Below are 15,333 nucleotides of genomic sequence, written 5' to 3'. Positions count from 1 at the left end.
GCCCTTTTTATTTTTTCTATAGTTTTTTTTAACAATTATAATAAATAAAAATATATTCTAATAATGTTTTTCTTATTCTCTATTGTTAAATAAATAAATTCTCAAAGACATCTCATTCTGTTCTCTACGTTAGAGTATCTTAATTCTCACAAATATGAATAGGTTTTTTTTTTTAATTTATCGCGGTCAGCTTTTCCAACCCCTTGAGACGAGAGAGATGGTGTAGCTGCAGAGCCATGAGCGCAGAAGAGAATACCGCTAGACCTGACCTAGGCCGGTTTCGAATCAGATCCGGAGGCCTAGGTCCGTAATTAGGTCAACAGATGAGTTACGTGTTGACCCATTTTTGGATCAGAATCGTAACCAGCTAGTTCAACCCAAATTAGCCGTCGACTTTGGTTTTTTGTTTTGTTTTGTTTTTTTTTCATGATTAAATCTAAATATCATAACCAACTAGGCTATAGCTATTATTGTTTTGATATATTAGTTAATTTTATAATAACTAATCAATAATTTCATAAGCTATATTATTATTATTATTATTATTATTATTTGAAGAAAAATATTCATTTATTAATTAATTTATAATCCTTTACTAAATGGATAAACAATTTCATATATTAATTAATTATTTAATAATAAATTAATAAATTTTTTGTTATATAATTATTCTTAATAAGTCCAACAACATCCAACAAATAATTTTATAAATTAATATATTTTAAAAAAAATAATATAATAATCTTAAAATATGGTAAACTATATACGAACTGTGCCCCGTAATCATTTTGAACGATTAAAGTTAAGGGTCAACTCCCTAGGAACCATTGAACAAATGGTTCTAAATCATTGAATCGTTGCTTCTGAACTGAAGTTGAGTCTAAATACCATACCGTAGTAGCCACTAAAGAAGTTGATTAGCCCTTGTCGTCGATTGCTTTAGGAGTTCAAAGAAATCGAATCAAGTCAAATAATATGAAAATATTGATATTTGAATTTAGGTTCAAAAAATACATCTAATATTCAAATTCAGTTCGAAGTTTGAAAATATAAATAATTTTGACTCGATCTCGATTCAAAATAAAATTTAAACACGAGTTCAATTCGAATTGTTTGAACTTGATTCAAACGTAATGATTCAAAATAATTTAAATTTAATTTGAATTATTTGAATCTTAATTTAAAATATTTAAATTAAAATTATATAAAAATAATCAGTGCTCAATTTGAGTTTGGCTCACGATCACGAGAGGTTTGTGAACAATAAAAGAAATATATTATGAATTTAAATTTAGCTTTTAAAAATTATAGAGCATGCTTGAATTCGGGTATAATTTTAAATCCTAATCAAATATTTTTCTAGTGGCTAGTATATTTGCAGGCCAGATAAGCCAAATTCCGCAGAGGCCGAGTCAAGAACGACACCGCTATGGTACCCTTCGAGAAGTCATCGCTAAGCGAGAACAGATCTTCTGGATTACTTTTTGCAATCCAAAGGATGATCTCTTTGCATGCATTGGTGGGATGGATAACCCCCACTTATAAAATAGGTGGGGATCATTCATCAAGGAGGGCATCGCGCAGCTCACCAATAGGATGTTGGCCATCGAGCTCCCCAATCGCCTTTTGTCCACTTGACTAGTTCAGTATTGAGCTACTGTTTCATCTTCGATCTTCTTCTCCCCTTTCTCCTCCACAGATGCGACCCTCCCTTCCCCGGAGAAGAGACTGAAAGCATATTTTATCCATCTACCGCTAAACAATAAAAATAAGAGGTTCTTTGTAATTTTACACACGTTACATGAAAGTTATTTCTCCTGAGCATGAGTTTGAAGCAGCAGTAGGAAACTGATGAGCAGTAAATGCAACTGATGAGCGTTGTCTCAGTTTCCATCCTGCCTAACAAAACCCTACCCTACAATGTCATTAATCCCCTCACCAGCTTTTCATTCCATTTTTACACCAAGTAGAATTCAAGGGCAGCTGAACATGAGAAGAGAGGACCATGGAAGTAATGGCCACAGGCCACAACCTATTCATTAACTCTTTCAATCTACAGACAGATACAGTGGAGGCATGCACATTGCTTAGTTGACGACGCAAGAGCTGCAATGGGTTTTTCCCGTGCCAATTTTAAGTATGACATGATGCACGCGAGAACACGACGAGGCTTACATAGTACAATATAAGATTTTGTTTAATACGTCGGATTATCTTGTTGAGGTGTGTGTTTGATTCATTGGAAAAACTAGTGTTTTAAGCTAGTACAATCTTGATCATCCAAATTACCCGATGACCCAAAACATAGCAACCAAAGTTTATAGCATTCTAATGATAGGTAAGAGTTGAACTTTATCCCCAAAAAAGCTTTTGGTAACTATCACTGAACTTATTGAACAAGAGTAGAAGACTCTGATTCCTTTTCTTACAAGCACAATGCCAGACCATACTTATCCAGAATAGTGTAAGGGGTTAATAAAGTTACTAGATTATGTTTAAGATAACCTTAGACGATTAACAATGAAAGACATCAATGCTTAGGGATACCCTGTATCACATCTCACATTCCCTCATATTGTACATCCAAGTACCTCATTTGTCTGGTCAATAATAGGACCATAAAAAAGATACATACGCAAAAGTCCAACATTTATGATACACAGCTAATATCCAATCTTGTCCCATATGAACAGAAAGTGACATAACTATAGATGACCTAGTGTGGATGGTGGGAGTCTTGGCCATGGACAAATTGGCATAACGTGACAGATCATTCATACACTTTTTAGCTAAAAAAGAAAGGAGATAAATGAGAGGAAAGAAAAAATAAATCATGTCCCATTTGTGCAACTGAGCAATACTGAAGGTTCTATGATTATGAGGACCACATGGTGGATGAATATGAGTTTGTTTGTATCAAACTAAAAAACATTAATCCTTTTTCACTGTATGGTTTTAAGGTAAAAAGAGAGAGTTCATATTCTTGGAAAAGCTTCTATTGAAGCTTGGATGCTCCACACCTATTAGTCCCAGTTAGACAAATAGGTGATCTATTATGTCAAATGTGGTGCTTCTTCGGTTCATTATTTGTTGTTTAGCATTTGAGCAGTCAGTGAAAGTGGATGATTAACATTTATGCTTCACAATAAAACATAGACTTTCTTGTTATATATTTTTGTTGTATGATCATATGAAACAAAGGAAACACAATGGCAAAAAAGGTAGATGCACAAAAGTTTTTTTTTTCTTTCTTACAGTGATGTATACATACAGTGAGTTCCAGCAATTTGATGGAGAACTTTGTACTATGGAGGAGAGAAATATTTATGGGGCCAAAAGGTACCTGAATCTGAATTCATAAGGCAGAATCTGTATTGTCTGGGGAATCACACTTCTCTTGCTCTCCTCAAGGCATTTAACCGCTTCAGTCCTCAATTGACCTGGTAGTTGTAAACATACCCAGTCCATTAATGACTCAATATCCTTGGCAAAATCAAGCAGGTACCAGTGAAGAAGCTTAGGAATCGCTAATTTGGATATGCCAACTGCTGCTTGCAAATAATCCATTTTAGCAGTTTCTAACTCCTTTTCGACTCGCGCAGCAGTGTACAGTCTCACCTAAACAACCACAATAACCAATGTAACCCAAATCCACAGAAGGTTTATCTAAAGGAAGTGCTTTAAGACATATCATCTCACTTTTGGGCTCTAAGATATAGGATTAAGCAATCTATTATAATTTGTTCAGATTTTGCTACAACAATTGCATATGGTCTTCAGATTTTTGATGCAATAATTGCATCTAGTCTTCACAAAGCTTTTAGTTGCAGGCAAGCATTAATACCACAACCAAGTAGTTCAGCAAACTTACAGCAGGTGAGGACCAACTTCCACATGACAGAGCAAATGTGACTAGAGGTTCTGGCCACTCCAATCCGAAGACTCCTCGTATTATTGTGCTCTCATTTTTTGGTCCTTTAGTGGAGACTTTTGCCTACATAAATGAATGGGTTATTTTCTCTGATGATTGCGATCAAGTTTCTGAGACTTAAGTAAGAGAAAGACTGACATTTTTGATGTGATAAGGCAATCTCAATATGAAATGTTCAATTGTCATTGCACTAAGCAAGTGACCTCCCACATTTATCACTGCCTGAAATGAAAATGACGGTAAATATAAAGAGTTCTTAAAAGTTCAAAGTAATAGTTTATAGGTTAAGGCGAACAAAGGAAGTGAAGTTCATACTTTTGGCATCAATGCAACAACCATCTCAGGTCTAGTTGGTATTCCTTGCTCCAGAAAGGCCTATGATCAAACCAGTAAACAAGGAAGGTTAATCAAATTACTTCAGAAAGATGCCAAATCGAAAGAAATTTCTTGAACCGTAGAATGCCAAAAAAGAAGAGAAATGGTTTGTTAGACAAGAAGATAAAGATGACCTCACAAAGAAACATTTGGATCATAAAAGTGAGCACTAAAACAATCTAGTAAAGAATTTGAGAAATTTCATGTGATTTGACAGTCACAATTTAACTAGAAACAAATCACAAACTACTATGAGGAGCAACATCTTCAGCTTACTATTCAGAAACATACAAAATCATTAACTGTATGTTTCATCAATCCAGTAACTAGGCAATCAACTTACGTTCATCATGCATGAATTATAAATGTTGATCCAGAAAGCAAGCTTCTGCCAGTGTGTAAGTTTTGATATGTCAACTGATTCAAGCTTTCTGAATAAAGGCCTGTGCTTGAAAGATGATGATGCCATAAGAAATTAAACAGTTGAACCATATAAAAGAAATTGTAGTACTCACTTTAGCCTGTACTTGAAAGATGATGATGCGATAAGAAGCTTTTGACCGTTTGAGCTCACATCAACTGATCGAAAATGCTTATATGGACCAATGTCTCTCTTGCCAAACTCAGCACATATATCATAAGGATCTCGGGAGTCCATCCCCACAATATTCTCACAAGAACCTGAACTTGAGGAAGATGTTTCCATGTCATCTGAACTCTTAATCGACAAGAAAATGTTCATCAGGCACTTCAAGATATCCTCAGATAATTTGTTTGGGCCACTAGATTTGTCCAACAACACTTCATCTGAGGCATCAGACAAGATCAATCCAACACCTTTTTTATCCATTACAGCGCATTCTGGCTGGACTAACAACTGAAATATGATTAGTAATTACACTTATTTACCAAAAAGGAAAACACATTGCTTTAAACTAAGAATTTTGGAAGTGGATAAAGAAATTTACCAGTGCATTAGCATGCTTGTTCTCTGAGGCAGCAACTCTTACTTTTGTGACTTTCTTTACCGGGGATTGCTTGGGATTCCTACTGAAGTTAGAGACCCATTGATTCTCTTTTCCTTGTTGATTCTCAGAAAAATCCAAAGAAGAACTCTGCTTATTGGGTGTCCGCTTAACATTTAGTGACTCATTACGTAAAGATTCAAGTTGCTCAACATCCAAAGAATATCATCTTAAGTGAGTAGGTTTTGCTGAGATCAAAGATTCACCATTTGGCAACGTACTGCATTGTTTAGGTTGTTCAGAGAATTTGGAACTTTGAGAAAGTTGTCCATTCGAGCTTCGATCAGTTGCATTTCCTTTGATTTTCTTGGTGGTCGAGAAGTAGACGGCCTCCTGATAAAGTCCTTGCCGAAAATTAACTACCTGTTCTTCAAGTCGAACCACCTCTTCTTCCAACACAGCTACTTCAGCTAGAAGCTCTAGCGTCTTCAGACAAAGGGAAAGTAAAACAATTATTCTTCTAGAAGAAGTAAAATGTAACAATTGAAAATGAGATTTTTATCTGTTTAACAGATTAATAAAATGCATGAAGAGGAGTTACCTGAGAAGGAAGATATGGCGGGAGTCGAGGAAGAGCGCCCAAGGGTCTGGTGAAAGCTCTCTCCAAAGCTCTGTGGACATTCTCTTCCTGTCTAAGCTTCTTCTTTAGCTTATCAACCTGCAAATGGTTTATATGTACAGAAGATTCGAGAAATGGAGAACAAAAGTAGCATGAACGAGATCATAAATGTGTGATAAAGAACTTGTACATCTTGTTCCAAAGCAATCTTTTTTTCGCTTCTTGACTGTCGTCTGTTGAATCCTTCTTTTGTGCCAATTGACTTGTTCACCTGCATCTCGATTTTTTTCTCCTTGTTCGTTTCCTTCGGAAAAGAATAAAAAAAAGAGTTTGTTAGAAGCAGATTGAGGAAGACGACGACAATACTTCTCATAGATTCCGTTGAATAAGATTCAATCGAATAAAGAAACAACCACCCGTTGAGAAAACCAAAATACAAAAAAAAAATACCCATCTCAAATTCATATCAGAGACGATTCCATCCCCCAAAGAAGATGACTTCCCAAAGGAAAACGAAGAGCCCATTTAGAAAGATGATCTAAGCCGCGATTTTGTCTCAGAAGATGAAATTATCGACAAAATGTAGAAAAATTCAAAAAGCCCCGCCTCGAAATCACAATCCCAACTCCCGAGCACATGCGGATGCATCAATTCCTTCCCCAAAAGATCCCACTTTGTAGTCAGAAAAGACCACGAGGAAACCAGAGGGCTCTCGTTTCAAGCAAAGCAGTCAAATTTGAGATGGAAACAGCGACATAAGACCAAAAACAACTGTAACCCTTCTCGAATTTGATCAAAAGGAATCAGGCAGCCAACCTACTTTAATTCGCCTCACGGGGGCTTTCATCGCCTGCGACGTCGTCCGGACTCTGCTATTACCCATCGCCTCTCCGTTCTCTTCTCCACCACCCGAAACCCACCAAAGCCGGTACAGAAAAAGGCTGCCGATGCAAGGAGCCAACGCCACTCCCCAGAAACAACAGAACTATATATATGTAAGCAGCCACTGACGATATCAGAACGTAGCAAGCGGCATTAAAGAATGTCTTAAATCAAACCTTGGAATTCGATCCTATTCCCTATGCGCCGGGAGGAAGACAGCAAAACGGTGTCCACGGAAACCGATTTCGGACGCCATTAATAAAATTGAGAGGAGAATGAGACGACGACGACGAAGAAGAAGAAGAGTAGCATCGGGCTTGTCCTCTACTGTTGCGTTCGATGTGATGCGAGCGATGCTTCCTTGAGCTGTAAACAACTGGGGAGAGAGAGGATGGCGACGCATATTTATTTGGCCTGCTTTAGCTCACCGCGACGCACTGGACCGCCTGGTGGGCACGTAAATGGCTACGCTGGCGGCGCAGGATAGCGCGTTCCGATGCGTGGACAAAGCGTGGGACCGCACAGGTTAAGGTGGTCTGCAGCCACGCGGTCATCATTAGATAACGTGCGAGCTCGTTTTACAAGTAGCCCTCTTATGAATCGAAAAGAAAAGGAAAAAAAATACAATCATTATTTGTAAAACATTATTCATATCCCAAATAATTGTATAAAATTTATTATTATAAGAATAAAAAAAATAAAATATTGCCTCTTGTATAATAAAATAGTCTAATGTCACCATTGATTATCATCTCGACCTAATGATATCAAGATAAGTGACAAAATGATGGGATTTTATTGTACAAATTCTGAAAATAAATTATAACATTAAATAATGCGACGAAATTGTTCTTAAGAAAATAGCAAATATACAATTATCCATGCTAATTTGCTTAAATTAAATAGCTAAAAGAATGTGATTAGTTCATTATATGATTCATACAACACAAATGAAGTGAAGTGAAGTGAAGTGAAGTGAAGGGAGAGGCAGGGAAGGTGAAATAATCAATAGTTTCTTTTTTGCTGCCTACAAGAGACATGTCTCTCACAAGGCACTTAGCCAATAGTGGTAACCTTCTTCAGCATATTTAATTTTAACATTAATGGTTGGCGGTGACACTTGTCTCCTTCCTACTAGTAGTAGTAATAGTAGATCAACCCTAAACCATATGGTAAAATATTCAATTCATCATTATCACTTGTATAGCTGATTTAATTCAGACAAATTTTATTTTCCCCTTGGTAATTTACAGCCCATTATGTTTTTGTTAAAATGCAACTTTAGATCAATTTTTTACTCTTCGTAGTTTTTATTTGAGAACACTTGTTTTTATTTTGTTTGTTATCGTGGTGTATCTAATTTACACTGATTAATCATAGAAGTGATCAATTTGACTGCACGAAAATTATTAAAAAAAATTATATATCTTAATTAGTCAAATCTCAAACTAAATTTACCATTGCAGCAGGGCCAAACAAAAATGCAATGATAAAATAGATTTGGTTTTATCATTCAAATTATATTATTATATATGGATAGTATAATCATTAATTATATTTTTAGAAAATAAAATTGTTTAAGTATAAACAAGAGTCATGAAATAATTGTTAGTTTAAGTTCTTGCGAATTATTATTAAAAAGGTATACTTACGTTTGATACAAGAATTAAGTAAAAATAATAAGAATTGCTATTTTAATTTAACATTTGGCAACCAAAAAAAGGTGAAAAATTAGTTATAAAAAGTTATTCAAACTTTAATTAATTAATTATTTATTTTGTCTTCTTAAGCTATATTACCATCTTCTATATGCGTATTAAGAGCATCCACATCAATTACCCTAAATTAAATTTTTACCTTAAATTTTATATTTTGCATTAAAAAAACATCTGCATCAGGTACCCTACTCATTCCCTAAATATACATTTTATGAATAGTAGTTCTTTAAATTTAGGGAATGGAATACATTCCCTAAACATTAAAATACTATTTCTCTCTCCTCCCTTTAATAATAAAAAATTTCTCTCCCCTTCCTCTAATAATAAAAAATTTCTCTCTCCTTTATCTCTTTCCTCCATCTAATAATAAAAAATATGAAGGAAAGAGAAAAAATAATAAAAAAATAAATATATGGTAAATTATAGGGAAACTGATGTATCATGTGGTGAAAAATAGATATCTAAATTTAATAAAGTAGTTCTTTTACCCTAAATTTTAGATTTTGGATAAGGATATTGATGTGGATGCTCTTAATCCTAGCCGTATCAATGGAGTTATATCGTTATCGTGTCAAGTGGAACGCAATACAATGTCCCCTTTCAAACCAATCGTCACGTTAATTAAATCAGTATGAACATGCAGGTGACTCGTATTTGACACGAATCCATGTCATGCTTAGCTCGATCCAACTTAAATTCAAACAACATAGATAAGCTTATCTGACTCATTCGATACTTCTATCAAATCCAAATGAAAAGAGGCTTCTAATGACTTCTTCAAAATATGCAATTTTTTTTTAAGATTTCTGTTGGATATATATGAATGGTGAATAGGTGCAAGAGAAAAGAAGTTTTTTTATTATGAATAAGACTTTAGGTGGTGTTTGGTTCTCTCCTAAGAATCAGAATAGGAATGAGTATTATAGTATTGTGGGATGAGAATGAGTATGAGCTTGGGTATCATTTCTAAAAATAATGTTTGGTTAGTTGAATATTTTAAATCAGAATGAATTTAAATTTCCTTTTTTATCCTTAGAGGAAAATAAGAGAAAAAATTAGATGGAAGATAAAGTTGAATGTGAGAGAAACATATGGCGGCAAAAAGGTGAATACGCTCGCCCCCAACGGCCCCGCCAACCCGCCCAGGGTAAACACGGAGGAGGTAAATATATGATGGGAGAGAATGACGAGAGAGAAAGTGTGATGGGAAAAAAATGAAGAGAGGGAAAGTGTGATGAGAGAAAATGAGGAGAGAGAGCGTGATAGGAGATATTGAGAAGAAAAAAAGTATGATAAGATAAGTGTGTTGAGAGAAAGAGTGATGGGAAAAATGAAGAGAGAAAATGTGTAATGAGAGAAAATGAGAGATTGAGGAGAGAAAATGTGATGAGAGAGAAAGTATGATGGGAAAAATGAAGAGAGAGAAAATATAATGAGAGAAAATGAGGAGAGAGAGTGTGATGGAAGAGAATAAAGAGAGAGAAAGTGTAATGAGAGAAAATATGGAGAGAGAGTATGGTAAGAGAGATTGGGGAGAGAGAAAGTATGATGAAAAAAATGAGAAGAGAATGAAGAGAGAGAAAATAATGAGAGAAAGAGTGTGATGAGAGAGAATACATAGAGAAAATGATAGAGAATGTGTGATGAGAGAGAATGAGGAAAGAGAGTGTGATGGAAGAGAATGAAGAGAGAGGAAGTGTAATGAGATAAAATATGGAGAGAGAGAGTATGGTAAAGGAGATTGAGGAGAGAGAAAGGACGATAAGAGAAAAAGTATGATGAAAAAATAATGAGAAAATGAAGAGAGTGTGTGTGATGAGAGAGAATACAAAGAGAAAATGGTAGAGAATATATGATGAGAGAAAATAAGGAGAGAGAAAATATGATGATAGAATGAGGAGAGATAAAGTATGATGAGAGAGAACAAAGAGAGAGAGTGAAATGAAAGAAAAATTGAACAAATATACTAAGGGTATTTTCGTCTAAAACCTAATTCTTATTCTCATTCCATCAAAACCCAAGGGAGGGGGTGAGTTTCATCCATACCCAAATTTTTGTGTTTCATTCCAAAATATTGATTCCATTTCCATCAACCAAACACAAGATTTGGGAATGAATCCATCCCTCATTCCCAAACCTTTAAACCAAACGCCACCTTAGTCTTATATTGAGAGTTTCAAGGCATATTAATTGGTTTATATGATTCATATGCATTGATGTTGTACACAAATCATAGGGAGAGACTCTTTCTCACGCGTCGGTGTGCAGGGGGTGCAAATCTAAAAACCTAATGGCAATTTCGTAACCTCCTGGATAGTAATGGTCGATCATTGATGGTAAGGGATGATGCTTCTATATAAAGGGAGACCATGGTCTTGAACAAAAAATGTAGACAAAAAGTTCGAGCTCTCCACCTACGTTTTCCCTCCTCATTTGTCGTGCATCTCTTGCTTAGTAGTATACCCGTGATAGCCGTTGTATCCTTGAAGTACCGCCGAAGGTGGAGCGAATCTTTTTCAAGGAAACTGTGACCATCACAGGCCTAGGTCCATTCGGTCGCTCGGCCAACCGCACGCTCACTCGGTTGGCCGCTCGTTCGATTGCTCAGCTGCTCTGCCCGACTGACCACTTACCTGCTTTGCTCATCTAGCCACACGCTCACCCCGCCGTTTAGTTTTTCTGCCCGGCCGATTAAATACTCGCTCGACAACTCACTTGATCGGCAATTCGGCTGCACATTTGCTCAGCCCATTGAATTGCTCAGCTTCTCAACTTGGTCAGCTGCTCTATTTTACTCAATCAGACGCTCTGCCCGGTCAAACTCTTTGTTTGATTTGCGAACCATTCGCACTTGGTCGCTCTGGCATTTGGCTGCTCAACCTCACGATTCGCTCTACTCGCTCAATTGATCAACCACTCAGTTGGCTTTACTTGATCTGTTACACAGCCCGGTCGGCTAACTGCCCGCTCCGCCAATCTATCTACTTGCCTTCTGCCTCTCTGCCTACTCGACCAGTCTACACTCAATACTTAGTAGAAACTAGTCCTCGCTGATAACTTGAAATAATCAGTTCAGGTCATCTCGATAAAAAATAAATAAATTTAATTTAGTGTAATTTAAATTCGACTAATTTTTAAATATTTTTTGACATATTGTCTAGTAATTTCAATTTTAATTAGTTAGTATTTTTTTTTCTTTTCGAATTTTATGCCACCGTGTAGATCCAATTCGAAAAAGGCTTAAAAAAAACCGAGGATAAAAGTGATGTGCATGTGCTCGAGCGAGTGGAGACAGCCAGTTTTCCAACTCGTCCAAATCCCACTCACGTGACTACTCTTGTGACCACCCATGATCCAATTATACACATGTATTATTATTATTATTATTATTCTTATTATTATTATCCTTTCACATTATTTTTCCATGTATTTTCCATTTTCCCAAACTTTCAAGGTTTTGTTATTTCATTTTAAAAAATAAAAACAGAGTTTTAATTAGTTGAGCCACGTTCTGGCGTTTAATTAATCAGTTATTTTCTTAGATTGGATTTGGTGGGGACCACAACAGGCCCTACTAATTAAAGGGGGGCGGGCATGGCTAAGAATTTGGTAAGTGGAATTAACTGTGGTAGGCCAATTGATGTTAATTAGTTGTTAATTAATCAACGTAACTACAAATATGGGGCTTAAATAGGTTCGATCAATTGCTCCATAAGTTAATTTAGTTAATCTTTAAATGATGATTGTGTACACCTATACTTCTTTTTGTTTTTTAATTATTTTTTTTATAACTACTAATTTGTAGCTTCACTCATGTAAAATATATAAGAAAGAGTAAATAAGACCTTTGTGATATAGACTAGCTAGTGTGACCCTTCAACAACTCAAGCAAATTTGATGTTATCATTTTGGATTATATAGGAGGACTAAACAAAAAGTATATTAGTCATCACTGATACTAATTAATAATATAATGAATTTGAAACTCTTCTATTTCTACTTGAGGCAATCTATAGTTGTTTTCTAATTAGTTCGGATGATATTGTCGGGCAAAGGTTAAAAGGACGCCTCATATTTATTAAATCGTTAGGTGGACATTCTCTTTTTTTTTAAAAAAAAAAAAATCAACCAATCAATCAATCAAAAGGTTCAAAAGGTGCTCCATTTTCCTTACTTTTCAATATTGGTATGGTCGCTACTAACACTTATTACAACGTGAAAAAATTAATTATTTAATTTTAATCAAAATCACAATATTATTGTATAAAAATACTTTTTATTAACTTGTCAAAATTATTTAAATTTAATAAAAATGACTTTAAGTTAGTCAAAAATCATTTTAAAACAATTGTGCAAACTACTAAGTAACTATTATACAGTTGTAGGATCTATTAAATAGTTGTTACACAGTTATGACTAAAACTTGAACATTATATTCTAAATCCTAAATCTCAAATACTATTATATTAAAATACTCTTTATAAATTTGATCCAAATTATTTAAATTTACCAAAATCACTTTAAAATAGTTATAAAAGCTACTAAGTAGTTGCTACATATACGTAACAATTACGTACAGTATTTAGCTGTTACATATTGTAACAGTTACCGAATAGTTACTACATATTGTAGCAGTTAATCGTAGCTAGTATAATAATATTGAAAATAAAGGTACTCTCAGAGAAGTGGAGTGTTTTTTGACCTTTTTTTTTTTATAATAAAAAAGAATGTTAAAAAAAAATAAGACAAACTTTTAATTTTTAAATACCCATATTTGTTTACTAGCTAATAAATTATTTTGATAATGTTTAATAAGTGGATTAATACGTATATGCAAAGATAGTTGTTGAATAATCATTTATAGATATATTGACCTTGAGACGGTGCTCAAGAGATGATCTTTTTTACAAATATTCTCTCTTTCTTTTAGATGTTCGTAGTCTGTGATCTCGATTTACTTAGAAGGTTTGAGTAGTTTAATTAGCCAATATTTTTACAAGCAGCATGCTCATGAACAACAAGATAGGAGTAATTGGCACAACTTCATAGGGACGTAAGTCGCGACTTACATGTTCAGATATAATGATCCAACATAGGGCAAGCTAGAGTATGGCATGGATGCGAGTTTGACCTAACATGTAGGTTCCGCTCAACTTGGATATGGACTAAATTGATATAGGACGCATTAGAATTCGGTAATAGATAACCTTTGAGCTTGGGCTCGTGGTTCATAACAATAGTATTCAGATACTTATTCCGCGCTCTCGACCTCCTTGTTGTTTGTGTGATTCGGGAAGTTCCAAGGCGAGTGTTGCGTATTCAAGACTTCTAGAGGAAATTAATATTTTAATAATTATATTGTTTGTTTATGTTTATCTTTCATATTTTATTAATTGTCTGTGTGTTTGATAAATCTGTAAAAGATTTCTCGACCTGTACAAGATGTCCAGAAAAGAAAAAGACTTAGTGTTTGCATTTGAGGCATAGCTGACTACGTACATTTGGTGTATACTTATCTTGATTGTTTTATTATCTTTATATATTTCACCGTGTACTAATCTATAGATAAAAATGATACAAATAACGAACAAACGTCATTCACCCCATCTAACGCATCCGACCCTACATCTTCCACTCTCTCTTTGCTGCTCTATCTAATAATTGAATTTAAACAACTGTCATTAAATATGCACTAATATTCTCAATTAAACATAACAAAAGAATAATAATTCCTATCTGAAGTCAAAGGGTCTCAAGATCTTGATGCAATGTCTTTGTTTTTTCTTTGTTTTAAATGTAGGCATGTGGTTTTTATTTTTTATTTTTTAAAAAATAGCTGACCATTCACACTTTGAGCTGTTCCTTCTTGAGAAGAGTAGATGGCCAAATCATTAAGCTGAGACAACCTGGCCAAAGATAATGTCTGATACCTAGTTCAGAAAAAAGATAACCAATGTGACAATGAGTTTTTGTCATTACATGGAAGTGATTAATTATTGATAAGGAGAATTTGATGATTGCTTTCCTCCAAGAATCCACTTTTAAAACACCTATTTTTTATTTTTGAAAATAAAAAAGAGAAAATAATAATGGTGGAATTATAGATGTCCCTGATGAAGGAAAAAGGGAGGATGAGTTTCTAACATGATGCCCCAACTCCCAAGTTATTTTCTTGTTCTACAATGCAAAATATTAAAGGTTGGAGTTTAATCTTGTTATTTTTTATTTAAATGAGATAATCTAAAACCTGGGGTTATGGATACTCACCTCTACTTGAAGGAGGAGGAGTTCCATTTGATAATTTTGAAAATAAGGACTTGAATTTGGACTGAGCTTTGTGTACTAGAAGTCCAAAAAGGTGACATCCTTTACAGCCTTTTCATGTACCCCATGCTCCAAGAAAAGAAAGCAGAGTTGGCTAACACAAAAGATGGTGAGAAAAAAAGTTATTTTCCAGTAAAAAAAAATAATAACACAAGTTAGAGAACCATAGAAGTGGTTGAAGTTCAACTGTAATGAACAAGGTTGTCTAACCACTTAGTTAACTCAAGTTCATGGCACCTTTGGATAGAAGTTGCCCTAAAGTTAATATTTCTCTCTCTCTCTTTTCTTTCTTTAGAACAGACTGATCAAACCACCACTGATGCTGGATCAATTAACTTTCAGTCATAAAAATTCAGTTAAGAACTTGCTTTTAGATTGGATTAAACAAACCTTTTGTAGGCTCTACCTTTGCTACACCTTAGTTTCCATGTTTGAGTAAATTAAGAGGTGTCATTAATTTACTTCCAACCGACTCTCATATTAGAGGTGAGAGTTGAGCCTCATTCACATTTTTAACAT

The 15,333-nt window shown here is 34.7% G+C and overlaps 1 pseudogene; it reads right to left on the bottom strand.

Moving 5' to 3' along the window:
- Positions 1-3,225: 3,225 nt before the first annotated feature.
- On the bottom strand, positions 3,226-7,151 carry LOC121992553 (annotated as a pseudogene).
- Between the last annotated feature and the right edge of the window lie 8,182 nt (positions 7,152-15,333).

This window comes from Zingiber officinale, chromosome 6B, assembly GCF_018446385.1.
Source record: "Zingiber officinale cultivar Zhangliang chromosome 6B, Zo_v1.1, whole genome shotgun sequence".
Lineage (NCBI taxonomy): Eukaryota > Viridiplantae > Streptophyta > Magnoliopsida > Zingiberales > Zingiberaceae > Zingiber > Zingiber officinale.
This window is presented reverse-complemented; position numbering and strand designations above follow the sequence as displayed.